The sequence below is a fragment of the Ambystoma mexicanum genome, chromosome 7p, assembly GCF_040938575.1.
Source record: "Ambystoma mexicanum isolate Mex_15411 chromosome 7p, UKY_AmexF1_1, whole genome shotgun sequence".
Taxonomy (NCBI): domain Eukaryota; kingdom Metazoa; phylum Chordata; class Amphibia; order Caudata; family Ambystomatidae; genus Ambystoma; species Ambystoma mexicanum.
The window spans coordinates 337,219,144-337,246,004 of NC_090939.1; positions in this window are offsets into that span (position 1 = coordinate 337,219,144).

Consider the following 26,861-nt stretch of genomic DNA (forward strand, 5'->3'; position numbering starts at 1 on the left):
TCCTATTCATCTTATCATTTGCACAAATATGTCTCTTATACACCTGACTGTCCACTACACCTGGGAACTTACTGTCCTTTATATCATTTTTCTGTTAACTTCTTGGTTTATTTTAGCTATCTAATACAATTGCAAAAATGCTACAACACACATCTCACAACAATTGCTCTAAAAACCACATCTGTTGTGGTCCTCTAAATTACACTTTCAACACGAAACACATGATCAGGATAACAGTGTAGCGTTAGCATGTCAAATGAAGAGGTTCACAACATTTCAATAACACCATAATAATGTTGGCATGTTGTTAAGACGGCTTCACATTTTTCATGAGGATAGTATTGTCAAGTTTGAACAGGCATCTCTCTTTTTCTATTACAGATAAATATGAATCTTGCTCATTGTATTATGCCTTCCTTCTGTGCCTGGTGAGCTGAGCTGCTTTGTACCATAATAGGACTTTAAATCCATTTGCTGAATAAGAACATTTTTAAGGTTAATGAGTTACCATATGTTCAATTTCTAGAAACCATTACAGCTCCCACGTTTGTGATCAAACTGTGTAACAAAAAATATATATTCTTACCTGTTTTATGTTTTAAGGCACACAGTTACACAGCCAGCATGGGAAGCAGCATATCTGCTACAAACTATTCATCTATTTTAGGTCTTCACATTGATGCAGTGGCTAGATTGTGTTAAATGCTGTACTGGGTGCCCAAATTGATTTTGTATAGTGATGGGAGACAGCTGCCGTTAGAATTCAAAACAACAATGCGTGTAATAGGTGTCTATGCTTGAGTAACTGTAAATGCAATCGATTTTGCATTACTTAAAAATACTAAAATGTTGTTCTTAAATCTTTATTTTAATTGTCCATTAAAGCAGCACATTTTACCTACTTTGTAATAGATTACAGAATTGGTGTGCTTCATTATGGGGTTATGTCCTCTTTCTAAATACATGCTTTACCTTACCAAGAGCAATAGTGTTGCTTTTACCAATAAAGTGATGCTTTGTAGGCAATCAGTGATGGACACAAAAGGACAAATGCACTAGATTGTTAGAAGAGAGAGATTTGTCCAATTCCTTTTAATTCTGTTCCAGTTACATTTTATTTTACGAATATGACAAATTCACTAAGGTACTGATATTGACAAATATTGTGAGGCGTCCTTGGTCACTAACACTCTGTTGTACCAGACCTGCTGCAAAGAATGATTTTATTGTTTCTTTACAACATTTCATCTTTCTCGTTTTCAAATTATTTAATTGTATTCAAGTGTGTTTAATTTCACTAACACTAACACTCTCAAATAAGCGACAGAATATCTTTTGATTTACTCTCAGAACCACAGTGAGAATGTGTGGCTGCCAGGGTACATTAAATCATCCAAGTGCTTTGCAACGTGTTGCAGTCTGTCGGGATTACTGCTAGACTTCGGCGAGACATTTGTGGCTGTATTCTTTACCTATTGGGAACGAAAGAGCAGAGCAATATCTCAGAGATCTATTGGACTTCCCAAGCAGTCTAGTGGTGTGACTTGCTACGGTGTATCCGTAGCTCCACTGGTTTTCATTGTGGATCAGCGGCTTTTCATGCTACGTTGTATCTCAAGGACAACATAAAAGCAGCTCTCAGGGGCGTCAAAATGAGTTGTATGTGTGTTGCAGTCTGCAGTACGCACGAAGCATGGAAGTGAGGAGGTAAAATACCTTTTTCTCAGACATACGCTAGCACCTTGTGGAGGTAAAATAAGCGAGGACTGCTAGCATATCAATTAAAAAAATGCTAAACCGAGATAATAGTGACTTAAGATATAATCCTCCGCTTTCAGCTTCTCTTTTACCATGCTGATGAATGGCAACCCCAAAACCAAATACAATCTACATTCTAAGCCTAACATGGCAAAGTAAAATTGGGTACAACTTAATGAATTAGATATTGAAAACTCCCAACACAGCATGATACAGGAGAAAATCAAAACAGCAGAGGAGCCTCTCTGTTGAAAGATCACTGACTGAGGCGCCTGTGCAGGCACCTATAATATAAAAACATATGAAAAAAATAGGCTCAGGTATAAAATAAGAACGATAAGAAGGAGGACACCTGAGTTGTCAGCTGTGGGGGCCATGATCCAGGGGGGACAAAAATGGTTACCGCAATTGGCTAAAAAGATGGCGTGTATCTAAAAACAGTGGCAACATATGCTGTGTGTCATCAAAAAAGGTTATTGAGAGCCTACAATGAAATGAGAAGACCTAAATGATCTATAGTAATAAATCCCATATTGGAAAATGCATGGATAAAACATGTCAGATGTACATATGATTTAGCAACCACTAAGGATATTAATATTCCTTCAAGGTCCCATATAAAGTTTGGGATTAGCTTTGATGGTGAAGAGACACTGACACTCTTTTGAAGGCTCAAAACATCTAGAACTCCAAGACTTGACAGCCTCTCTAGTGTAGTAATCATGAAGAACCCAGAGCTGGGCTTTCAGATCTTAATGGAAATGTTTTTGCGGGTCTGTAGGAATTCAGTTATTCCTGAATCTTCAAAACGTACCCACCTATAAATGTAAAGAATGAAATGACCCTATGCATTACTGCTTACTCTCAATGCTCTATGTAGCAGGAACAACCTTTGCCACCTTGATATTGAGAGATTCAAAAGGGAAGATGAAAACAAAGCTGATCTTAAGCCCTCTCCAGACAGAATTTATAGTGGGCTGCTCTTTGAATTATAATATACTGTCACTGAGTATGTTTATTACTGAGGCTCGGAAGAACGTAGACCCCCCTCTATACTTGAAATCCACCTGGTTGACCGAGACCTATTGTGGATCAAGAAGAGAAATTAGAATGTGCCAGAGACACTTTTGGAGGTATTACAATAGTTCCACAAGGAGACAATGGTGCGAGTAAGGTTGAGCAGTGAGAATTAACGGGGCAGTGTAGTATGGTGTAGTATGGTGGGAGGGGGAATAATTCAATATTGTGCTGAAGGATTGGTGGGATTTGAACAAAATCTGGTGTGCAAAGTAAACAATAGCTGCAAGACATTTTGTGGGAAATATTTACATGCATTGAATTGGATAGGTGAAATTCATCAACCAGTTTACATAAACTTTGCACGATTCCCTATGTGTTTCAGGTCCAGTGGCTCCATCCATTTGGGAACTAACACTGGCTGTGCTAAGGTGATGAGGACTGTGGTGCTGTTGCAGGGGACAGCTGTCATAATGGACCTGTGGTAGACATGTGGATCCATGGGCTATGCCCAGCTTCCTCCTGATTGGAGTGGGGTTTGTGCAATTGTTACACTGCACAGCACTGCCCTGGTGGCTTGTGAAGCAACCCCAACAAGGGACTTTCTTTAAAGGAGCAGTAATTCATGCTGAAGGAAAAAAAGTGATGTAGTAAGACAAGGAGCAAACAATGGAAGACTACTAAATAGAAAAAGGAGCGCAAACAACTATTGGTCTGAGAAGAGTGCAACAAATCTGGCAGCAATTCCTGCTTAGTTTTGACTATTTTAAAAGGCAACCACTTGTTTCATGTCTTTGCTGCTTCCAATAGTACAAATTGAAGCTAATGCCAAGTTGCTGCAGCAAACCAGATATGAGTTACTGGGACTGGCCAACACAACAGCAAATGGTCTAACTTCATTAAAGGAAGACCCGAGGGCACTACATGTGTTGGCACTCCAGAATAGGTACGTGTTGAACCTTTTCAGTGCCCTAGATGGAGGAGTGTGTGCCAAGATAGGGAGCTCCTGTGGCACCATAGTGCCCCATGGAGAAGCATCAAATGGAACAGTCAGAGCAGTTATCAATGAAATACAGACACTCCATGAGAAGATGACAAAAAACGAAGCTAATTGAATGCAATCAAACAATTGGTTTGACACCCTTTTTTGCCTGGGTGCCCGCTTGGTTCTCAGGAGAATTTAAAGTGACACATGCTGGTCCTCATGCTCAATACCTTCTGGATTGGCAAAACTATTTTGAGACTATATACTAAAAAAGAGAGGAAATGTATGTTGCCTCTGAATTTTGACAGGGTAAATGACAAATGTAAGCCAATTTTCAAACTAACCAAGGGTGAAAAGATGATGATGAAGTTGACTGGGTTACAATACCACCTGGAGATATAGAGAACTATAATGCCTATTGGAATTCACGTGAAAAGAATGGACAGGGGTGTGTGCTGATAGAGGGATCATTGGAAGATTGGGAAGAAGATGGAGTAGACTAAACAGAGTATGGATCCCTAAAAAGAGAGCAACAGAGTGGGGACTGGTAGAAGGAAAAGAGTTTGTTATTTATGGATGAATAAAGGGGGGAATAATGTGGTAAACAGTTCAGCACAGAAAAAAGGTGCAAACTTATCAGCTGCAGGATTAGCCCACTAAAAGGGGTATGGGATTTGTTGCTAGCCACACATTTCTATGCACTAGACTGGAGAATGCCCTAAATAATTGTTTTTTAAGCAAATAATATATAGGTGATAAAGTTGGGGCAGAGGTAGGGCTTAACATTGGACAAAGGCACTGAAACAGGCATCAGAGCATGCATTTTTACTAGAAACATATTCACATTTTATTAACTTGCTTAATAGCTGCAGAGGCTGGCAGCACAATGCACATTGCTCGATCCCAGGATCATACAGTAAGAAAGAAACATCCTTTGATACTTTCGAGGTCAGGAAGCGAAGCTCATGAGTGACAGGGAAAGGCAGTGAATGCACAATCATTTTATAATTTGGCACATTAGTTTGTGAAACTGGTCTACTGACGGTTTCAAAATGTCCCAGGGCGGTTTCAAATTGCCCCTTTGCACATGTGAGCCTGGGAAGGGGTTTGAAGAGTTCCTAAGATGCAACATTATAACAGCAACTTCTCAGTGGTTCAAGGCTCCGGCAATGTCATGATTGGTTGTATTACGATGAGAAATGGATGGAGATGACCGGCAGCAGATAAATAAAGATATGCTAGTCATCTCAAATGTCTCAATGTTTTGGCACTATGATGTGGGAATTGGGGGTTGGTTTGTGATGTCACAGAGGTGGACGTGGGTAGTGTGGCAAGGTTTGAAGGACCCAATCATTCCAGGACAATTTATGTCTCAATATAGGGGAATAACATAGCTCTACCAATTAGCCTCACATGAAGGACTAACCTAATTTTACAATGTTGTTTGATGCAAATTAGTTTGTATGATTGTAAAAGTTTTTTGTCCTGGGGGCGTTCTTTCACATCACCTTTCACACAGGTATGTTCTGCGTTCTCTATGAATGTTTGCTTTCCCTGCTGCTCCTGGGCCCAGAATAAATTGTGTTACTTCTTGCTTGGTGTACACTCCTTTTTTGGATTACGTTTATACTTTGTATTGGTGAGTTCTTAGGTGACCCGCTGTACAGGCGCCTGCACTAAAGAAATACCCACCACAAGGGTGTGTGCTGGCACCCATGTTATTGAATCTTTTTCTGACAGACTGTCTGGCTAGAAAGTCCTCTGTGATGGGGGGTCCCTTGTGGTGTGGGCTGCCTGTGGGTTATGGTCATGGGTGGGCTGCCTGCGTTGTATGGTGACAGGTGATGGGGGGTCCCTTGTGGTGTGGGCTGCCTGCAGGTATGGTCTCAGGTGATGGGGGATCCCTTGTGGTGTGGGCTGCCTGCGGGGTGTGTTCTCAGCTGATTGCAGCACTACCAGCCCTTTCCACGTGATCTGCCTGGCCCAAGCAGGGTACGCCATTTTACAGGGGTATGCAAGGGCTTTTACATGTGATTTGGCTGGCGTGAGTGGGGTACGCGATTTCGTGGGAGTATGCAAGGGCCTTTTCATGCGATTTGGCTGGCGCGAGCGAGGTACGTGAATTCGTGGGTGTACGCGAGGGCTTTTCAATGCAATTTGGCTGGCACGAGCAGGGTACGTGATTGTGTGGGTGTACGCAAGGGCTTTTTCATGTGATTTGGCTGGCGCGAGCGGGTTATGCGATTTCACGTGGGTACGCAAGGGCCTTTTCACCCGATTTTGCTGGCGCGAGCGGGGGACGCTCCAAATTTCCATGCGATTAGGATGTTGGGGGGCTGTGTGCTGGGCCACGGAAAGCACATGGCCTTGCGCTGTATTGGGCATTTCAATGGTCTTTTGCTGCGCATGGGGGCGTGTTGGGGCGTAACTGGTGCTGCTGGATGTTCAATGCGCCAAAGCTAGTAATGGCTCAGGAAATCCATGAATACGCATGGCACACAATTGCTGCTTTGTGTTACGACTGCCGAATGCGTGGCACACGCTCCTTCTCTGAACATGGCCCTTGCGCTGCTTCTGCGCTGGATTCTATGAATCAAGCCCATTATTTCTTGTGTATTTTCCCTTTCATCCAGTTGAATAATTGTTTGAGTACCTATTGTGGTGTTGCAATGTTTCATTTCCTCTCCTCTTTCGCTCCTTGTTCTAAGTTGTTCACATTAATTATTTCTCTTTCATTGGGTCTATTGGATGCTATGCCTTTAGATGCTTCTAGGGTGGTTATGTAGCCTTCCAAGTAAATCAGCTTGGTATGCATAAAGTAGTCTGATCCTTCAACGTATCATTCAAGGCCTCATATAGTTTTGAAAATGGTGCCCTGGCTATAGTAACAGCAGACATAATTGCAAACAGGTCTGTTTTTGTGTAGGAGTATCCTTGTCTATTTGTTCTGATGTTCTGTCAGATTTTTTCCTTTTTGGAACCAATGGTGACAAGAGTTGTTCACTTTCCTATATATGATTTTTGGATGAGTCCAAGTCAATTATTTTCTCCATTTCTTGCGATATTGGGGGTTCCATACTTGATGTATCTTGAGGTCTCTGATCTTTCTGAGATTTGGTCTTCTGTGCAGGATCATTTAAGATTTCATCCTGTGCATTTTTACTGGGCAAGCTCCTGTTGCCATATTTCAGTGCTATTGAAGGTGAACTGTTTAGTCCCGCTGTATTGGAGAGGTTATCACTATTGAGGTCTACAATTTCTTTCTCTTCAGTCAAGGAAACAGGATTTTTATTGCCAGACTTTATCTGGGGAGTAGCCATCCCGCTTACTGGATAGGCGCTTTGATTTTGGTCATGGGTTTTAGAGTCGTTATGTTGTGATTTTGTTTGTCCCAACATTTTTGTTGCTGTTTGAATTTGACAATCATCTGTAGTATGATCCACATTTGTTCTTAATGCTGTGGAAATTCCAGACCAAAAGAAGTCCCTTTTTTTGCTTCAATGTTTGAACCTGCGTGCCCTCCAATATCCCAGCATCGGAGAGTTCTCCCAGGTTTATTCATGTTGATGGCGCATTTTTTTGAAGAAAAATGGAAGACAGCCTTCAGTGGACAATAACTTTGGTCTTTGTAATGTTATTTTCCTAAACGTTGTTGTGGTTTTGTCCTCCTTTGGTCCATGTTTTATGAGAATAATTCTTTGATTAGAAGTTGGGAGTTGGGAGGCAACTCATTTTTCCTTCAATAACTGCTTTGGATTTTTCATGACTTTTAGTTTGATATGCTTACTTGTTGTATCATTTTGTTGTTTCTTTATAGGTTTAGAGAATTTTCCATCCAAATCCGTAGAGTTCATTGGATTGTCTAAATCCATTGTACAATTATGTTGCTCTTCTGCATCTTGAATCTCCACATCTGAGTTCCCCCTTTGACCAGAACTGTTCATTTGCTCCATTGTTGTCTCTTTGCGTGATGTCTCAATGGTCTGCAATGGTGGACGTCTAAGGTTACCAGGGTTCAATGTTGGCCAAATCTCAATTTGTGCCAATACTTTAAGGCCACTTCCCTCAATAGCTTGATCTCTATTTTGGGAACCATTCACATATTTTTTTATCAGATTGTTTTGCTTTTCATGGCATACACCCATGATCTCCTTGTGCTGATTAAGGTATCTGTTGATGCTTTAACCAGAAAGCCTTGTAGTGTCTCTTCTTGTAGTGAGGGTAGATGACCATCAGCCATCCCAGATCGAACATGGGATGCCACGCAGAAAACCTCCCCCAGATCCATGCATGGGCCAACCCCCAACAGGTTACACGATGGAGTCCCACCAACCAACACAGAAGGTGGTGGAAGGATGCTCATCTCGGGCTCAGCGCCCGCCGAGACTCCCTCCACCATGCAGATCTCTTCTGCCGCAGCGGCTTTTCTCACATTCTGTGTCAACTTCCCTCATATCCTCCCCTCCTCCCTCTGTGCAGACACCAGCTCCCTTAACCATATCCATCACTTCACAGTCATCAGGTATGCTGAATATGTTTTTTACTTTTGTTTGATCAGACACACTTTTCCGTGATGCGCTGATATTTGGGGTCTTGCGTGGGACAGTAGGGGTACATGGGTAGTGTTTTGAGGGGTCTGAAGTGTTTGTTAATGAAACAGATGTCATATTAGATCTGATGGGTTTCTCGCTTTTATCAGCTTGGTATTGTAGGTTCCTTTTATGCCTCATGGGGGATTTTAGTGGGCTTCGATGTTGCAGGCTGCAGTCGTCTCCTTTTGAGCATTGACTGCGCAGTCGGCGGCCCTCATGCTCCGTTTTGCGTCTCGTCACCATCACTGCTAGAGACTGCTGTAGACTGCAGCAAATCTGCAACCAACTCTTTGGCCACTCCGGGGCACGAAAATGCTTCTAAACAAAACTCCTCCTTCAGCAGTCACAATGGTAGACAGGCTGCAGGCAAGACAGGATATCCGTGGGTAGCGAGCAGAGCTTCTCGACTGCTGTAGACTGCTGCAACTCTGCAGCCGACTCTGTGGCATCTCCACAGCACGAAAATGTTTCTAAATAAAACTCCTCCTTCAGCAGTCACAATGGTAGATAGGCTGCAGGCAAGTCAGGATATCCGTGGGCAGCGAGCTGAGCTTTTCGAATGCTGTAGACTGCAGCAACTCTGCAGCCAACTCTGTGGCTGCTCGACGGCATGAACATGTTTTTAAACAAAACTCCTACTTCAGCAGTCACAATGATAGACAGACTGAAGGCAAGTCAGGATACACATGGGTAGCAAGGAGAGCTTCTCGACTGCTGCAGACTACAGCAACTCTGCAGCCAATTCAGAATTAATTTGATTCAGCTGCTATTGTGGCAGATTTATAAAGTTGGGTATTTTGGGGAACTCATTTTTCAGAATGTTGGTGGGATCTTTTAGCAAAGTTAACTGGGCGTGTTGTTTCTGATTGCGCAGTTCCAGAAGGTCGGGGGTAAACCAAGAGTTGGAATGTCTGACTGTTTTGGATTTGTGTGGAACTGGGGGGGCTATGGTGTTCACTGCATTAGAGAGGATTAAGGTGTACATATCCACTAATGAGTTGAGGTTGAAGCCGAACTGGGGCTGGAGACCTGGGTCATTGAGCATGGGCAAGATGTTGTCGCTGGTGAGCTTCTGCGAGCTTCATTTTATTGCTGGAGGTAATGGGCTGGGTGTAGTTTTGGGTTTTGAAGGCTGTGGGATGGAGAAGTGGATGATGTGGTGGTCTGACCAGGGACAGTGTGTGTTGGCATTGGTGGAGACCTCGCAATTGTGGTCGGCAATCCAGTCTAGGTAAGTAACATACTTTCTTGTGGGTGGGATTTTTAATGCACTGACAGAAGCCTAGGACTTCTAGGGTGTCAGATAGCGATGTTGCTTGTGGGTCGTTAGGGTCATGAAGACTCAGATTAAGGTCTCCTAACAAGATAATTCTAGACAAGGTTTTTAAGTTATCCTGGAGAATATGAAGTAGTTTTGACTCAAAGTTATGAAGGGGGCCAGGTGGGAAGTAGATGAGCGGGAGTGTGGTAGGGCAGGTGGGTGATGGTGAGAGTTTGAACAGTACAATGTCAGTGTTGCCATCCATGGATGTGTTGCACCATCTGAAGGGAATGGATTCTCTAGCTATCAGGGTGATGCCACCTCCTCTTGAGGAGAGGTCTGTCGTTCCGGAAGAAGGTATACCCTGTGAGCATGGTTAAGGATAGGGCAGGGTCAAAGGCCTCATGCAGCCAAGTCTCAGAGATGGCTGGAGGGTCAAGGTTATGTTTGGTAATCAGGCCGTTGAGGTGTAACGCATGGGCAGGCTGTGAGCGAGCGTTGATGAGGGCAAACGTCAGGAGTGCAGGTGGTTGGGATGAATGGACCTGTGTATGAGGGGGTGCCCCGATTGGGAATAGCTTTGGGAGAGGGTAGGGCAAGAGCCTGGTGTTTGGGTGCGGGTATGTTGTGAAGGCTGTTGCATGGGGTGGCTGTCTCCTTTCTGATTTTGGGTGGATGATTGTGGTTGGTCATGGTTTAGGAGTTGAGAGATAGTGAAGTTTTGCGGTTGTAAAACATTCCACATGTGGTCTTAGGGCTGAACTTCAAGATGCCAGTGGATGTGAGGTGTCGGGGTGACAATATCTTCCTAGCCTGCCAAGTTTGGGGGGTGTTTGGGGTTGGTTGGGGTTCTACTCTCACATTTCAGATGGACACATTTGTGTGTGCATTTTTAAAACCACAATGCTCCAATCAGAAGGATGTCATACTGTACCATATTGATGATCCCTAATGAAGATCTGTATGTTTTGGCATACTAAAGCTATTATAAATTACTGCTATCCAAGAAGATAAAGATAATTTTCTGGAGCAAAATGCATGATATTGAGCTCATTTGCATATTCACAATGCATTTATTAGTGTCTCTAAATTGACTGTGAACTGCCATGGATGTCTAATGTGTGGTGCATTGACATGTGTGGCTTGTTCGCTGAAATGGGTTACTGTACTGTCATTAGTCTTCTGGACATAAACACCAATATACAAAAGGAAACGTCAATGGTCATAACCTCTTAATGTCCTGAATGCTGCAAAATCGTATTAATGGCTAGCACCTGTCATCCACATTCGCTCCTGGGGAAGGGCACTCAGCTAATCAGGTGGCTGGACATGTGGGCAATAACACACAGTATACTGCTTGAATTTTCCAGGCATCTGACTCCCTTCCCTGGGTGTAGACGTGTTTTGGTACCTCCATGCCCCTACATCTCTTTGAATCTGTGCTCCCTCTTGGCCCCTGCCGCTACCCCACACGTCATTCCCCATCAACCACCCACCCCCCCCCAAATCCCACAAACCCACCTCACTTGCCTGCTAGGGCTCACAGAACCTCTGCTCCTTTCCCTTGTGGCCGCCATGGGAATAGAAAAGGGACATGAACCCTTTTCTATTTTCTATGGTGGTGGCCATCTTATTTTTTTTGTATGGGAGAGTGGGCTCATGCAATAAGCACGGAGACCCTTTCCTGTAAAACAAAACAAAACAAAAAACAATTTGCAACCCAACGAACCCTGGTGCGCAAATAGCAATCACCCCTTTAATGGAACTGCATGCCCCCCTAGGCGGGGTGATTGCTACATTAATGACAACTTAATTGACTTATAGGTAGTGAATGAGCGTATGACCAATAACTAGTGAGGATATATAACAACACAAAAGAGTATTCAATAATTTAATGATAGAGGTTATGCGCTGACATGTGGAATACAATAGCGATAATTTTGTAGAATGACAGTTTAACTGCTAGAAAGACTACACAGAAACAGCAAGCTTGATTAGTGGGTACACAAACATTTTGGCTGGTAAGTGGTTGATTTAAATAGAATATTTTCAAGTTCTGAAACATATAACAAACTGACAAAGAGATGGGGCACATTTCACAAAAACTGATGTTTGAAGTTAAATGGCAGACCAATCTATCCAATATCTTGGTCAAAACAGATATAGTTTCAGTTAAATAAGATCAATAAACCACATATCCTTCTCTATCATGTTAAGTATGGAAACATGCCATTAAGGTTTACTATTTTTTACATCCAAATACCACAGAAAATATATGATTCTCAATCGGTTCCATGTAATAATGTCCCCTCAAAAATATTGGCATGCAAAAAAATTCCAACATGCAGGGGACACCCTCACAACCCCTGCTCTCCCTGTCCCTATATATAAGGTCACCTATATAAAGTCGCCAAGACCTTTTCCCAGCGACATTATATACTGCGACCATATATATAGGGATATTATTACCTGATACTGTTCAATCGTGTATGCAATAATTCAACAATTGTATTGCTTACACAATTGTTGGCCCGTGTGGACTAATCGAAAAACATTACACCCCATAAACTTGTGGCAAATAGAGCATAAGCCTTCCATTAAGAATACACATGTAAAGTCTTCTAGTGTATAGAAGTATGAGTTGTTTGGATAAACAGTGGTTAATGTAACCTTTATACTTTTGGAACCGATGTCACACATCTGAAATGGTGAGATGTAGAAGGGTTGTAGGTCAAAGGATCGACTACAAAGGATCGAATGGTCAAAGGATCGACACAAAAGGACCGAAATAAAAGGATCGACATTTTTTTTTGTTTACATTTTTTTTTTTTTGGGTTTGGGGGGTTCTCCCAACCCCTGTTTTTGTGGTAAAAAAACACTTTTTTTCCGTAAATAAAAACCCAAAAAAAACATATAATTAAAAAAAAAAATGGATCCTTAAGTGTTCGCCCCTTTGTAGTCGATCCTTTGTCTTTCGATCCTTTGACTGTCGATCCTTTAACTGGACACCATGTAGAAGCATGCTTTAAAGAAAGTGACATACATTGGGTGTTATTTTCGAAATCCCAGTCTCTCCCATGTTTAAAGGAAAAGTTCACTTATTGATGCTTTTCCTGAGCTTGATATACTGGGCCTCATTAGGACCCAGGCGGTAAGGGGTTTACGGCGGCGTAAACAGCGCTGACCCTTACCGCCTGATTACGAGGTCCCTTAGCGCCATGGCGGATTTAACACCTGCTTTTAGCAGGTGTTAAAATCCATGGCGCTAAAGGACCTTGTTGTTAATTACGCCACCGTAATTTATGGTGGCGTAATTAACGCCTTCCCCACTCCCATTATGCCCTATGGGGCAAAAATGGGAATGGGGAAGGGTAAATGGGTAAATGGGGACTTACCGCCCTACTCACCTCGGAATGGGGCGGTAAGTCCGCCAACCACCATGGCGTAAACGTAGTTTACGCCATGGTGGTAAAGGTACGACCCAGGCGGTAACTTACCGCCTGGGTCGTAATGAGGCCCATAGTCTGTTTTTGTTTAGGCATTTCATTGTCATTCATGGTCTTTTCTGTTCATATTCAAAACACTGTCAGCACGTGACATGCTCCTTACCTGTTCCAGCTGAAATAAAACGTTTGAGATGACATAGTGTTTTAAAGCTTAGACTTACCATGCATGATACATGTATTTTTTAAGAGATTATTTAAGCATTTGTATTTATAGTGAATCATCAAAAAACATTTACATTTTTGTACAATTTTGTTCGTCATACTTAAAAAATGAAACAGCCCTAAATTGTTGTGTGTACGCTAATTAGATCTGGGGATGGACACTGAGGGATTTATAAAGTAATAGTGAAAAACCGCATGGAATCTTAATTTGATGCCATTAGTCAATTGGAGCATGAAGATACATACGTTGTCCCTCAGTGAATGAGAATGATTGAAGTGGTTGATAAATGTGTCCTATGTGCGCTTGCTGGCTTTACTAGCTCTCAATGAGTTCCAAGCACTGCTTTGTTAATCTTGAGCGAGGTCAATAAAAAGTTCAATGAAAAATAAGTATTTTGGGTTTAAGCATAACATATAGTAACATACTGTATGCATAAAAACAGGAAAGGGCAATAGGAGACCCTACTTGCTACTAAGATAATTGTATACCCACTACATCGTCTTAGTCAAAGTACATGCAAGGCTAAGGCGGGGAGAGGAACATGGAACCCTAGACAATAGTAAAACACATTTACTGAATCATGAACACGGTACAGGATGCCAATACATGAACATTAATGATTAACCACACGTTTAGTAGGTAGTGGAATGAACTAAATAACTGTACACCAGTCATTGCACATAGCACATGGTGTGAGAAAAAAAGGGATTAGCTCTTAGCCAACAAGACCCAGAGTGCCACCAAATATTAGTCTAGATATACACTTAGAATACTAGAGTGCTATGGCACCATTAAACTCCCTGAAATGAGATACAATAGAAACCAACAGTTAAACAAAGTAACCGTGTATTTCATTAGGCAGTAGTGTATTTAAATACACTAAAAATCCAGATTGGTATAAAACCCCACGAGCCAAGCGAGGCTCAGGAAAAATGTCAGTGTTAAGGTAAACACATTTTGAAGTTACTTTAAAGACGTCTGTAGGGTTGGTAAAAGTTCCTGATGAGAACACATAGGGCACATTCAAGCGGTAAAGCTGTGGTTATGGGGAAAAGGCAGGTAAGACTCTGTTCTATTTCACAAGTGTGGAAAAGGCTGCAACCAACCCCAAGGGGCACCAGAGAAATCCTTCTCGAATAGTTCCAGGTTCGGTACACAAAATCCCTGCAAGGAAGTAAAGCAGGATTCGGGCCAATGTAAGGCAATCAAAGGCAAACTACAGAAGCCAGGATCCTGTATGGGAAACCTGATGAATATGCATGAAAACACTCACAGCACCCGATTCAGGGACTTCAAAGCAACTTGGTAACTATAGCTGATCTGAGTAACAGGATCCCTTCTCCCAGAAACGTGCAACCCAGATGAATGATGGTCCAGACAACACAAAGGAAGTAAGATCAACCTTGCCCTGAGGGTGACCCACCATCCAGGTGCAGGGGAAATGACAGAGAGGATATGACAGAAAGGATTAGGAACCTGGCGAAATGGATCCAGTCGGCTCAAGAATACCGTGTAACATTTTTTGTAGTAGAGCCTTAATCTCACCATTGAAGAATGTAATTTCATTCTCTCTCTCAAAGGGCAAAATAGAAAGGCCACCCAGCTAAAAACAGGCCCACAATAAGGGTGAATATAGAGGCAACCCAAGATGGCAAGGATGAAGAGCAGAAGTGAGGCTTCCTACATCAAGTTGCAAGGACAAGGAGGATAAAACAGGAAAATTGTCTACAAACAGTACAAGCACAAGACATTCAGTCATACCATTAAGAATGACCTTGGTGAAGATGAGTCCAGAAAAATTGTCGATCTACCAAAAAGTGAAACCGGAGAAAGAGACATAAGACCCAAGGCTAAGGCAGTATGATCACACCTTGTCTTACTTCAGCAGCACATCCCAATTTTGGAGAACACCCTTGCAAATATGTAGGTAGGTAAAACAGCAGAAACCTTTTTAGCTATGCACACTCACTCAGGGGCTGTCCGAAGCCAGCCCTACAATTAAATTGAAGGCAGGCCTAACAAAAACACTGAACACTACGGTCCATTTGCACAGTTTGTCCATTGGCTTTTCTAGGTCAGGGGACCTGTTTAAACTAATTTAGTCCGCTATGGAGAATGCAGAGCTGAGCTCAGAGTGAGCCCATGTTTTTCAAAACGACATTTTAGGCCTGCCTCATAGTTCCCCACCAAAGGGTGGGGCCAAAACAAGATGGCTGAGATTAGGCCTTTAAAAAAATAGCATCCCAAAGGCAACTAAAAAGGTACATTGGGCTGCTCTTGAGGTAAACATGGATGTGCCCCTGCTGAAGCAAGAACAAGATTATATCTACCACTAGCCTAGAATACAGCACCGATTGAAGGGTGATATAATCACTTTTGGTCCAAAATGGTTTGCTAAAAAAAGTGTTACTGTCCTAAAACCCATATGGGCTACTAAGGGACATACTGGTTAAATAGGGTGCCGTGGAAAGGGGACATCAGTAGATATCCATCTGACCACAAAAATATGTCAATAATCCTAGAAAACGAATGGAGAAAAAAGGGTTGCTCATAAAATAAGATAGCATCCCCTAAACATGGAATACTGCCTTAACAACGATTTTGGTGGCACAACTTCACAGAGATTTTCCAACAGGAATCCAATAGGGAAATCAGACTAAAGAAGTTTGGGTTAGTTTTAATTCTTTATAGATTTGGATATTGAGAGAGCCTACCATCCACCCATTTACCACCACATAATTGTGCAGACATTTACAGTTGGTAACCCTTCTAGACTAGATGAGCAGAATTTTTTTTCAGATTTGAATTTACTGAGTCGCTCCTTCTGAGAGAAATACACGCTGGGTTCACCTTTCAATGTACAGGGCCACCTCATTTTTCTCGAGGTGATATGCATCGTAAAAACACACATAGAATGGGCTGCCACTGTTTTTCCGAAATGTACCTTTCGGCTAACTCTTGGAAAATCTTAGCACTATGCTGTAGGCTCATCTATATTTGCGTTATTGAGCATAAGCCTTGGGTGGTAAACAACAGAGGTTGCATAAAAGAATGCATTGCATGGTACAGAAAAAAAAACAAGGTTGTTGTAGTGCATTTTTCTAATCCTGAATTTCACCTTAGAAAAAAACACACATTTCGTCCCCAAACTATTATGCGTTTGTGCACAAAGCAAATCAAAAGCATCTGTGGTACTGTAGTTATCTGTAAGCAAGAAGGCAACAAATAGACGAAATAATGGTGCACATTTGATTAACTTGTCCTGGTTCACACGCGAGTTTCATAAATAGAAGTTTATAAACATGTTTCCAATTTAATACCAAATATACGGCAAAATGTACCTTCCTGACGTGAGTGATTAGGGTCGTAAAAGAGAGATGCTGCCTGAGGAAGTCAGCCAGAATAACAAAGACTGACTAATTGCAGAAATGATCCTGGACACCTTTTATCTGAAATGATAATGTGTAATTAAACATATCTCTTTTTCTCATTAAACGGGGGATACGGAGGAAATGTATGTCTCTTCGTGCCCTGATTTATAAAGAAATTACTGTATTCTTTGTTCCCTTGAGCTCATTTTCTTTTTGTCAAGAGATGCATAATGACAGAAAAGCAGATGTAAGGTTACACAGATAATTTCCTTCAAATAGGAAAGGACGTTTAACATATCCGCTGCGTTTCTTAGTTTCATGATCAGAATGTATCAATGCACACTGAGATCTTTCTAAAGATGAATTCTATTTTTTTTTCTTTTTTGAACACAGTGTTCCTTTTCTTTGTCGTGTCATTTCATTTGTTATGGTGTACTGGAAAATAGGCTCCATGAAATAAAAATCGAATATTTGAACATTAATTTGCTGCTCCAAGTTTTATTCTCATTTAGGCATTTCTATGGGGAAATTAATCAACATGGTATTATCCTCACAAGTGTCCTTGTAGAATGATTGCAATGAAAAGGTACATCTGTAATAGCATATAGAAGTCTGCAAAGAAGAAAACACATAATGAACCTGGCCATTGGGAATTGTCATTGTGTTTAATACCTCGAGTCGATTTGATGGAGTTTCGTTTTTTCCTAACTATTTCTTTTTACCACAACGCTTTTATTGTCACTCTGGGAATATGTACAGCATTAGATGTTCTATAAATCCTCTTTTATTTGCTTATTTTACTCTCTTAAGCCTGCAAAGTCTTTGATTTTATTTTATGTTTGCAATAGTCTCCTCATGGTCAGGAATTGTATCAAATCCCGAGGTTTGGGTCACGTTAACGGTGGTTCTGAACAGGGACGTTATTTCACCAAAATGTAAGGGATAGCACAAGTGGCATCACATGATACTTAACTCTGATGACATCATAGGAAGTGATGTCCTGTGACCCCACCCCAAGTGACATCACCGGAAGTGATGATACACACACTTTCACCCCTTGACAAAACAGGAAGTTGTATCAGATAGCATTGTTCTTCAGTATATTAAGAAAAATATGGTTACAATATCACTGTAATATGATAAACATTTCATACAAGAATGGATCACAAAATTTAGCGTTAATATCAGTGTCTATAGGCCCATATTACAAAATTACTGTGGATGTAAGCGGGCGTACAAAACAATAACCTGGACTATCGTACATCACTCGGGCTAAACTGTAAACAGACATACCATCTCAAAGAGGCTTAAACCCCTAAGCACAGACATCCAGTGGCTGTCAAGTGTCTGGCCACAGGCTGGAAACTGCAACTGACCAATACAAGTCCAACCAGAAAAAACTATTGTCTGGAGGGTTGCCCAGAACTGTTTCAGTGGTTATGAATGATCTGAAACCTTCCTGCCATCTCCTTTCCGTTTTGCTTATTTGGTCAGTAAGACACATTTATTTTTGGTTGATGGAAGACAGAGGGGACGTGTTGGAGAAAATGCAGCAGGTCACAGCAATTGCAGGTTTTTTAAATTTGAAAATCTAAGCAGCATCTCCACCACATCACCGCTAGCAAAGCCTGCTGGGCCTAGAGACCTAGGCTACTCCTCACTCATGATGCCCAATGAGGCTGGTACATGTCTGGCGTTGCTTGTGGTCTCGTGCAGAAGTGATGTGACCTAGCAGTTTGGGTTGGACTGCCCCATTTGGAGTGGGTCAATACATTATTTGCATATGGTCTTTCTCCTTCTGTTGTGGCTTGGCAGGCTGGAGGGTGGCCCAGATCTGTACCAATGGTTATGAATGATTTGAAACATTTAAACTATCACATTCCCGTTTTGCTTATTTGGTAAGTAACCCATAGTGTTTTTGTTAGATGGGAGATAGAGGGGAAGGTTGTGTTGCAGATCACAGTAATTGCAGATTTTATGATAATTTAAAAATGCAAACAATATCAGCTACATGACAAAACTGCTAGAAAAGGCCCATTTTCTTTCTTCCTTTATATGTTGCTTAATGCCAGCCTCCTCCATCTTCTAAGCACTGGAGCAGGAACTAAACCCATGTAACACTTGGTCTCACAGCTTTTTTCTTTCTTCTTTTTCTCACAGCTAGTGTGTTGCCCCTGAGCTATCCTTCCTAAAGTACAGGCGAAGAATTACTGTGTCTGTGTTATAATGGATTTAAAATAATAATGCAGTCAGACTGGCACCCTAGAGTTTGAAATCTGAGGCAGCCACCTGCAGTGTTTGATGGAAACAGCGGGTCTGTAAGTGTATGGGAGTACCAGTTCTCATGAATGCATTGAGACATGTTGTTGCATAGTCAGAATGTATTTGGATTCTGAGTGAAGGTCACTTGCTTTGCTATTTTGGTTGCGAGCTCAGTAGGCCCACACATCTGACTGAACCCCTAAGGGTCAATTGTTTTTTGACCTTGAGCGAAAGGGAAAATTCAGTAAGAATGCAGGGAGTTAAAGTTTGCAAAAAAAACCATTTGATAACGTTATGCATTCAAAACGGTTGTAAGGCACATGTAACATCAGTTCATGAAGATTCTTTGGTTGAAGCACTTTGCTGTCTGAGTTTCACGAAGACAATGGAGATGGTCAATATCATGTAAGTTTGATTTTGATGACTCTACACCGGAACGAGATTTGATTTTTTATTACCTGACCATTCATTTTGGCAATGTAACTGATATTACCTTTTTGTGTAGTTGTCATTTTTTTTTAGTTATAGAGAGTGCAGATTCTCTGCGTTTGTAGGTTATCACTACATTCACCCATGTTCAACGCTAATATTTCCTTAAAATGTCAAGTATGACTATATCGATTTGTGTTTCAGTTTCCATGTTCTTTTTGTCTTTTTTGAAATTGTTTCCTAAAGGTTGGGTATTGATACATATTTTCTGTTATGTTTTCCAAATAACTACATCCTGCCTTACTGCGATTGCCATGGATTCCAGATGCCAAGTGATGGATTTTTCACACACCACATGCACGTACTCGTGACCGGCTGCCTAACCGTGACTGTTTTGTGGGACGATCGCACAGGACCCATTTGTCAGTACGCTGCAGTGGCGATTATGAGTAACATAACATCTTTTATGGTGGTGTAGGCTCAAATTCATGCCGACATCCTGGAATTCACTGTGCGACCGAAGCGGTTGCTTTATCGAAAACGAATAATTTGTGTATGGGAAAAGAACAACGTGTGCCTCACGATTACCATTTTCAATGACGACCGAAGAAACAAAGTTACAATTTGATTGAACATGGGAATAGTCCGATGGTCTCGGACAGTTTATTGTGAAATAAAAGTACTTTACAAATTGTAAAGTGTTAAGGTTTTCTTTTAAAAACCAGTTTATAATTTCAAAATGTGACGTGCTACATTGTAAGTCACTTTGTGTTTATTTTCAGGTTCTGCATCAGGACACGTAGGTGCTTATGCGCGCTTTTGGGTACGCTGGAGAGGAACGTCATCCAAAAAAGGTGTACAATATTATTAGGGTTGGTTATGTGACGGTCAGGGGCGGGCCATATGATTTAGTGACGTCAGGCAATTTATGTTAGGCAGATGCAGCAATGGACAAGACTAGTGATTGAGAATGAGATTACAATGTTTGTAGAATTTTTGTGCACATCTAATATGACAAATTATTTGTGTATTCTTTTGACAGTTTTGAAAAAAAAAAAGTGGGTGGATTTACAGTACATTTGCATAAGGCTGATTGGCAACGACCGAAAGGCATGGTGTTGGAGATGTGGGAGTGTTTTTGTATTTGACAAGTGTCATAATGTAGTTAAAATAAATAGCGGTATACCTTTACTGACTGAGGGGTAGGCTGTAGCCATGGGGAGAGGGCAGAATGTCAGAGTCATGGTATAAGGTCATGATCCGCACAATATGGCTACTGGGCATGACCAGAAGGGAGAAAAGATAGGATTAAAGTGGCCATGTTCACCTGAGACTGGCTTTGTGGTAAAGTTGTTCAACATTATGATACATTTGAAAGGGAAGAAAAAAGTGTTTGTGGTAATATGTTAACAGGGTGTCCTTTTTGCTTTTGCAGGCTGCCATGGAAAGCCAAGAGGGGCTCTGTATGGTACACCTGCCTTCCCTTTCTATGGTAGCCATCTTGAAAAAGGATTTTGTTTCCTAAACCGGGACGCCACAGGCTTCCCGGTTTAGGATGAAAAATCCTCTTTTTTAGTAGCACGGGTTACTGCTTTGGAAATATAGATTGTTAATGGCATTCATCCCCTATTTTAGAGGTGGAAGGGGGGTAATGATCCAGAGATCTTGTTATGCACTCTCGCTTCGATTGGGCTGACAACTTGGCTTGCTAGCCCTTTATTCACTGTTCCAGTCCCTGGAAAGGAGGATGAACACTACAATATTCCCATTAGCATAACACAAACTGCAAATGGAAATGTTGGAAAATCTTATTGCGTCTGTGTACTTTACTGAGAAATATAAAGTAGATGGTGTCTATGCAATTTTTTTTTTACTTATATTTTTTAACTGTGAAAGGTGGTTCTTAAAGGAACATTTATTTTGTTTACGGATGGCTTTTTTTTGGGAGGACAGCTAAGAACGAAAGTTGCGGATGGAAATGAGGAAAGAGGCACCAAACAGTAATATGGAGGGGTAGATGGACGGGGAAAAATGTTGTGCGTGTGTTATTTGTAAGGTAGGGGCAGTGTTTCTCATGCTCGTTCATTACAGCAGTGGTGCTGTTTCTTGGGGAGGAGGGGTGGCCTTAGCTCATGGTATTTTCAGATAAATAGTACATTTGCTAAAAGAATGTACTGTGTACTAGATTGTTAATGGCTGAGTATGAATAGTTGTTGGAGTTGTCAAAGGGAAATGCTGAAGTTGAAGTTCCTACATCAGTAAAAAATGTAGTTCCAGACTGTCCACGAGGCATAGATCCTATTGTTAAGTATGTACGGGTTCTCGGACACGTCACCATGCTGTGCGCCAGCATATGGTCATGTGGCATTCTCCGGAAGGTGTGCAATGAAGTCAGATGTTTGTTTACATTATGGTTACGTGCCACTACTAGAAACCTATGAACTTCAGTAAAAAAACATTGTTAAAGGGGCGTTATGGTTAAGTTGTGCAACTAAAAACCTATGAAATTCACACAAAAGAATGTTGTTAACGGGACGTTATGGTTCCAAGTAAAACCGAAAAACCCTTGAAATTCGCCAATTATGGTAAGCTAAGCAACCATAACTCGCGCCACCACTGTGCACTGCTAAGACTAACACCCAGGACATCAAAGATGACATCACAAATGTCATTGATGACATCACTGATGACATCACATGTGCATTCATGAAAACTCTGTAGAAGGGATTCTTATTATAATGTTGACCAAAAAGTGTCAAGGATCATTGGAATAAATATCAAGTGCTAATTAGTGCATTAAGCAATGCATTGATATAAATAGGATTCTATTATGAAGTTCTATCCAGTATACTAAGCTACTCATGTAGAAACATAGGCATTGTTTGCAGCATACATGATGGAGGTGCAATATTCATAATCTTGCCATGTTGAATAGTGAAATGATAACTGTTTTCTTATTAGAGTTTTGTGTACTGTAAAACATGTGATAAGTAGGTAATAAAACCCACCTACTACATAATTGCATTATTATAGACAAAACACAAAGAGACAACAACACATACAAATATGAGTATATATAAGGAAATTGAAGTAAGGAAAAAAAGCAGCCGTAGTAGCAGAAAGTGTTCATAACCTAACTGATTACCTTTATGCACAGAAATGATTGCTCTGTTTCAAAGCTGCTACTTACCCTATGCATATGTATCACATGATTTGACTGGACCCTAAGGGAATTACTGTAAGAACAAACTTGAAGGATAAGTCTACAAATATAGTACCTTTTCAATTTTTAATTCCTGCCTGTTACTGAAGAAAACCATGGGGCCTAGATATGTCAGTAAAGGAAAAAAGGGGGAGCCAGACTTGTGATGTCATCAGTGATGTCATCAATGGCATTTGTGATGTCATCTTTGATGTCCTGGGTGTTAGTCTTAGCAGTGCACAGTGGTGGCGTGAGTTATGGTTGCTTAGCTTACCATAACTGGCGAATTTCAAGGGTTTTTCGGTTTTACTTGGAACCATAACGAAATTGTGCACTATGCTGAGGAAAATAGACTGACTAAGGATTGTGCTGATACAGTCTTTCTTTACTGGCCACCACCACAACTGAAATGCTCCCCCCACTCTGACGCTCGCCATTCCTCAAAAAAGGGTTGGGAGAGAAATGTAGCAGAGTTAGTAGGCAGCGGACAGCGTACAAGGTCAAACACTTCGGTCCTTGATGCATCTGCAGGTAAGAAGGTCTGGGTGATTGCGCCAATTCCAATGGTTCTTCACTTAACAGGAATGCCATTTAAGGAATTGGAAGCTTCTCCCTGTTCACGGGAGGCTTGAACTAAGGTAACACCATCACCATTAAAGATATGGATGATAAGCATGGAAGAAAGGGTAGAGTTCAGCTCAATAAGAGGGGGCAACGACTGCTTGACGCCGACCTGGGCTGCTGAAGCAGCGACCCCACTTAACCATATGCTAGATCCAATTATGAAAGAAGGAGAGACGGTTTATCAGTTTACTGTCGAGGTCAACATAGGGGCTTGCACCGCCCCAATACATTGACATGGTTCTGACTGGCAAGGTAGCAGCAATTAATGACGGGAACGCAACAACAACAAATTAAATTATTATAAAACAAGACACAGTAAGTTAAGCAACTCAATCCAACAAAGATAATGTATTAGACTCGGCGATTAAAGACAATAAGGCTGAAACCACAGGAAAAAACAAGAATAATTCACATTAGCCTCCCGATGAAAAAAGGTTATGGTTAGATTTGGAAGACGAAGTGAGGCTGATCCCAGGACCAAAAGAACAAGGAATTATTCAGGGACAGCAGATATGTTTAATACCCAATGATAAAGATGTGGGCTTAATAGAGCCAGTTAAAAGATCATTGAACACAGAGAACACTGTGAATAAGGGGTTGGCAGGGGTCCCACTGTGCCAAGATTTGCAATCAAAGGAACAGGAAACAAACGTAAGAGTAATTCCGGCAAGCCAACACATCGTAAAAAGAACCAGGATGCAAGAATCTGATGACCATGAAGTAAATCAGGATTTAAGAATGTGGCTGCCCAATAAAAGAGCTTACAGGGGCCCGCTGACCCAACATAAAGGGAGCATCAATGATAGCTCCTCGAAAGGAAGAAACATATGGAAACCTCAGACACTAACAGCCTCAATGAGATTGTCTGGTTTTACTTTCAATGGGACACCTAAACTGAAACCAATCGAGCAGCATAAACAGGGGCCAAAGTTGGGAGAGAAAACAATGTTAAGTGGAACAGAATCAAAATTCTCGGATGAAGTCCTTCTGGAATCTTCCAGAAACATGGAAACATTGAACATGGTCCAAAGTCCTGCGAAGAACTATTGACTCCCGAATCCCTATTTTAAAAGATTAAGTCAGGTTTTTCATCCAGAGATCAGACTATGCAAACTGGCGCCTGGAGAGGAGCTGAGACAGAAAAATAAATTAATTTGGGCCTCAATAAAGTCAGTGAAAAGGAGCAAAGCGACCCAAAGGAGCAAAGTAACATAGACCCAAATTTAGGGCAACTAACATGTAGAAATCAGTATGACCATTTTTTAATGGTATCCACAATGACAGCAATTTTAGCGCCATTTATGAAATTATATGAGGAAGGCTCCCTTCAAGATCCACTACTTTATTAGCAATAGTCCATTTCAAGATGATATTTATGGAAGGCTTTATGTCAGACTTACAAAACAATATGGACAACAGTTCGGCCAAATGGCACAGCTCCTACATGATACATTGGAGCCTATAATAAAAGAGAAAAGAGAGGGTGCAAAAACTATCAATTCTGACTCAATTCCCCCGACAGAAAACATAATTGTGCATGATATAGAAACTGAAGGAAATTTGCCAAAAAGATCCACGAACAACAAACGAGGGGTACAACAAAGTGTGTTTTTCAGTCTAGGCGAGGAGAAATTACATCAAACAACAACAATATAGGGCTAGTTGATGAACCTCAGTTGGAGGATGTGAAGTAGGCCAGAGGTGCAAATAATAGCTCAGCCGACTGTTCTGAGCAGATGCTGGGTGCTAATAGAACCCAATTTAATAACTAAATCTGACAGCAAATCAAGAGATGAAATAATAAAAAAACAAAAACAAAAAGTAGTAACGACAATTAGAACTTTACAGGCAATGGCAGATGATTTCAATAGTGATATTGAAATTCCAAATGAAGAGCTGAAAACTATAAATAAATATCCTGAAGCAATCATTTGCACAATATTCGCAAAGAATCCCTTAAAAGGAGGCATACAACAGAGAGGTTTGGATAACATTATGGATAACAAGAAACAAAAAACAAAAAAGGGACAACAAAAAACAAAATACTAAAGAAGACAAAGAACCAAAATTTACCCCAGAAAAAAACATCTAATAAAAGGCGGTTCTTTTTCAAAAACTTGACTCTCAAGAAAGATCCCAATAACTCCAGAAACATAGTCCCGTCTCCATTAAGCATGGAGATAAAAGAGTGAGCCCATAAGACCACATCTAAGATAGTTGAGTTCTTTGATGATGAAGATAGTGAATCAAATTTAATGGATTTATCAATGTACTCTACTTCGGAGGAAGAAAGGGATGAGGAAGAGCAATGTATGGAAAGTGAAGAAGTGACAGACCAAGAGAACGTTTCACAATCGGAAGACAGTGACACCAGTAGATCAGGCTCAGATATGGAGGAATTCTCACTAGAAAACGATGAGATTACTGGTGGAGAACAACAACAGAATGATGATAGGGGTGGGGCCCCAAGATCGACAACTATCAAACCAACTCTGAATCCAGAGAAAAAACGGAATCATAATAATCAAACTAAGACGATACATAACAGGGAATCCCCTGAGGGTAGAACGCAGCAGTCAGATCGACAGTCAGAGATACATTCACAGGAAAGTGGGAACACTCAAAAGAAGCAAGGCCAACCAGTGACACCATAAAGAATAACGACTACCCTCAAGCGGGAAAAAAATAAAATAAAACATAAGACCGGATCAGGATAATGATGGATTAGACGAAAACCAATATGGCTTCGCTTTGGAAAGAATATTACATTTTGAGGATGGTTCGATACTAAATAGATCAAACATAATTCGACTGCTGCCTCATATTCCGGCTTTGAGATTAATAACATCAAATGGCCTGGTTTTAGTTGAATTCCCAGACAAGGATTCTACAGACAAAGTTCACCTGCATACAGTTTCAAGACTTGTTAAGCAACTTTTATTAGACAAAGCTCTCCATTTACGGCCCATGGGCTTAGACATCTATGAGGAAAGTTGGGTGAGCAAAAATAAGCATGACATATCACATACTAAACCTTGCAGTAAAGTCTCACAACAGGAGGAACTTAAACATATTAAAAAGGCCCCAGTCATGAAAAAAAAAAACTTAAGGAGGGATACAACTCCATACAAGTCAAGAAAAAACACAGAAAAGACTGACAAAGATGATGAAAAATGTAAATGTGTAACCAACCTTTTGGCGGATAAAATGCAGGATCAATAATGCCCAAAGAAGGATGCATGGAAGCTCTGGACTTTCATAAACTGGAATACCAGAAGCCACAGCCATTTGCTTAGAAAAGGAGATCTTCAGAAAGAGCTATACCAAATCATTTGTTTACAAGAAACATGGCTGACTGAACAACCTATATTGGAAGGATATTGGGTCTTGTTGAATCCGGCACTTAAAGGACCTAAGGGTCGTCCAGTGTCGGGCTTACTGGTTGGCATAAAAAATTATTTAAACTGGGAGATGTTGTATACCTTGACTTCAACTCCATATATACAGTCCAGTCAGTGACATTAAGGGTAGAAAAGGACTCTGTGGAAAATCAGCGACTCCTGATTTTACTAAACAAATATTGGAATCCTGTAATTCATTCAAATAATACATTGCCGGAGGACATTGCCGTGTTAGTAGACGATCAGAGGGAAAAATGGCATGACTCGCTTCTTATAATTATGGGAGATTT